Source organism: Choloepus didactylus, chromosome X, assembly GCF_015220235.1.
Source record: "Choloepus didactylus isolate mChoDid1 chromosome X, mChoDid1.pri, whole genome shotgun sequence".
Lineage (NCBI taxonomy): Eukaryota > Metazoa > Chordata > Mammalia > Pilosa > Megalonychidae > Choloepus > Choloepus didactylus.
This window is the reverse complement of record NC_051334.1, coordinates 140,047,739-140,051,258: the sequence shown is the minus strand read 5'-3', so window position 1 is coordinate 140,051,258 and position 3,520 is coordinate 140,047,739. Positions and strand designations below refer to the sequence as shown.

Genomic DNA, 3,520 nt, shown 5'->3' with positions numbered 1-3,520 from the left:
TGAAATTAGCCAGAAAGAAAAGAACAGATACTGTATGGTCCCACTAATATGTACTAACAATGATGAGTGAACTTTGAGAGTTAAAGTTGAGAATACAGGTTATCAGGAGATAGAAAGAGGTTAGCGATCAGGCATATGATGCAAAGGAGTACATAAGGTTCAACAGGATGATTGTACAGATCCAGAAATGTATAGCACAATACTGTGTGATGATAGCACAATATTGTAAGTACTCTGAACAATGAGTGTGAGTACAGTTAAAAGAGGAAGGCTAGGGGCATGTATGACACCAGAAGGAAAGATTGCAGATAACAATTGGGATTGTATAACTTAGCAAATCCTGGAGTGGTCAATAATGGTGACTAAATATACAAATATAAGAATATTTTTACATGAGGGAGAACAAACAAATGTCAACATTGCAAGGTATTGAAAATTGGATGGTAAGGGGAAAAATACAATCAATTCAAACTAGAGTCTATAGTTAATGGTCACTTTGTAAGATGCTTCCATTAATTGTAACAAAGGCAATATACCAAATCTAAATGTCTATAAGAGGAGGATATAAGGGAAGGGTATGGGATTCTTGGTGTTTTGTTGTTGTCTGACCTTTTCATTTTATTTTATTTTTTGAATTTCCCTTCTATCTTTTAGTTTTTATTTTTCATTTTTTTCTCTTCTTCCTTTTTCTTTGTGGAAGAAATGGAAATATCCTCATACAGATTGTGGTAGTGAATGCATAACTATGTGATTATGCCAGGAATCTTTGATTGTTTACTAAGGATGGCTTATATGATATATGAATAAAACTGTTTCAAAAATTAACAGAGGGGTACAAGTGCTGGAGATGATGTGGAGAGAGGTATGTACCTATACCCTGTTGGTGGGGAAGTAGAATGGTGCAGCAGATATGGAAGGCAGTGTGGTACTTCCACAAGAATCTAAGAATGGGTTTGCCATATGGTCCTTCTGTTTTGGGGTATATACTTGGAAGAACTGAGAGCAAGGACATGAATGGACACCTGCACATTGGTGTTTCTGACAGCATTATCCATGATTTTCAATGGATGGAAGTGGCATAAGGGTACATCGACTGATAAATGGAATGGTGACCTGTGGTGTACACACACAATGGAATATTTAGCAGCAGCAAGAGGGAATGAATTTGTGAAGTATGCAACCAGGTGAATGGACTTTGAGGACAGCATGTTGACTGAAATAAACCAGAATCAAAAGCATAAACATTATAATGGTTCACTAATATGGACTAACTATAATGTGCAATCTCTGAGAATTGAATCTGAGAGCATAGGTTATCAGGGGAAGGTTTGTTGTAAAAGTTCCTAGATTGTAAGCTCTTACAGCAGTCACATGCATTCATGAGTTGTAGCATTTATTTCTAAATTCTGAGATGCTGAGCTGCTTGTTTATAACCTGGTCGGTCCCTGAAACCTCTGGTATCTGTGTGACAGCTGAGACTCAGAGCCAGAGTTCAGCAGCTACAAATGTCAACATTACCCCATACTACAGCAGCTGTTTTAAAAAGTTGAAAAAATGATCAGACTTTGTCTGGAGATATGAATGAAATGAACTTGGTTGTGACTAAGGTAAATCAGAACAAAGGGTAAAGGATGATATTGAATGTTTGTTAAAACTTCAACTTCTATGTGAGACCAAAGGAAGAGATATTTATTTGGTGCAAAATCTATGTTTTCTGTAGCTCACTATATAACTAACTTGTATGTTCAGTTTATGCAAACACCATAATTACATGGAACCTTGAATAGGAGGTGAGATCTGGTTGGTTTGTACAGGTTAGTGTACACAGGTTAGTGTCAAACTCTGATACATCCAAGAGGTACTGTGGGAAAATGTGGAAATATTAAACTTCCCCACCTGAGGAATTACTGATATTCTTGCAAGCACTGGGGACTATTAGTTTAATAGGCTGAGCCCTTGATCTTGGGGCTTGCCCTTATGAAGCTTGTTACTGCAAAGGAGAGGCTAAGCCTGTTTATAATTGTGCCTAAGAGTCACCCCCAGGGAACCTCTTTTGTTGCTCAGATATGGCCTCTCTCTCTAAGCCATACCTTCAGGTAAATTCACTGCCCTACCCCCTATGTGGGATGTAGCTCCAAGGGGTGTAAATCTCCCTAGCAATGTGGGACATGACTTCTGTGGATGAGCTTGGACCTGGCATTGTGTGATTGAGAAAGATTTCTGGACCAAAAAAAGGGGAAGAGAAATGATACAAAATAAAGTTTCAGTGACTGAGAGATTTCAAATAGAGTAGAGAGGTCATTTTGGAGGTTATTATGCATTATATAATATCCCTTTTTAGTTTTTAGTGATTTAGAAAGCTAGAAGGAAATACCTGAAACTGTTGAACTGCAACCCAGTATGCTCGATTCTTGAAGTTCGTCTTATAACTGTATAGCTTATACGGTGTCACCATGTTATTTTCTAAACCTTTTGGCTCACACTCCCTTTATCCTCTGTATGGACAGATGAGTAGAAAAGTGGGGACAAAAAGTAAATTAATAGGATGAGCCCTAGCAACTAGAGCAGTGACAGTAGCAACCACTGGATTGGCAAAAGCAACAACAAAGAAGCCCTAGCCAGAAGGGAAGAGAAAACTGGTTAGAAGCCATCTGAAGCCAAAGAGATAAAGCTTTATGCCCAGATTCCCCCAAAAGAGAAGATGGATACATCCTTGTCTGTGCTTGATATCTCTGAGAAGCTTTCACTATCTACAAACTGTATTGAAAAAAATTGCCAACCTAAATGGCTTAAAAAACTTGAGGATATTGTCTTTAGGAAAAAACAACATAAAGAACTTAAATGGACTGGAAATAGTAGGGGGCACATTAGAAGAACTGTGGATCTCCTACAATTTTATTGAGAAGTTGAAAGGGATCCATGTAATGAAGAAATTGAAGATTCTTTACATGTCCAATAATCTAGTGAAAGATTGGGCTGAATTTGTGAAGCTGGCAGAACTGCCATGCCTAGAGGACCTGGTATTTGTAGGCAATCCCTTGGAAGAGAAATCCTCTTCGGTGGGGAGCTGGATTGAAGAGGCAAGCAAGAAAGTGCCCAAACTGAAAAAGCTAGATGGTACCCCAGTAATTAAAAAGGATAATGAAGAAGAAAATTAACTCTCATTTTACAGTATCTATTAACTTATTTAAATGTTGTAAGAACAACATATAAATTTTGTATAATTATCTATTTTGAAGATTCTATGTGGGGCAAAAGTTCTTAAGAAGATAAAATAAATCTCTCATTCCCATCTTTTTCTTTTTTAATTTACTCAAACGTTGTTTCTCTCCAAAAATGTTAACACCAACTTTACATATTCTAGCCCTCTTTTTAGAAACGATAAATTTTCAACTTCTGTCTTTAGTCCCGATTATGTACTATGTGACCCCATCTACTGAAACCGTTATAGAATAATTGTTTTTAACAGCAAAGGAACAAACGTGATTGATTACTAAATTTGCTTAGAATTTTTTAGGCC

At 37.1% G+C, this 3,520-nt stretch overlaps 1 pseudogene; it reads left to right on the top strand.

Moving 5' to 3' along the window:
- Positions 1 to 2,611: 2,611 nt before the first annotated feature.
- On the top strand, positions 2,612 to 3,158 carry LOC119523803 (annotated as a pseudogene).
- Positions 3,159 to 3,520: the final 362 nt, after the last annotated feature.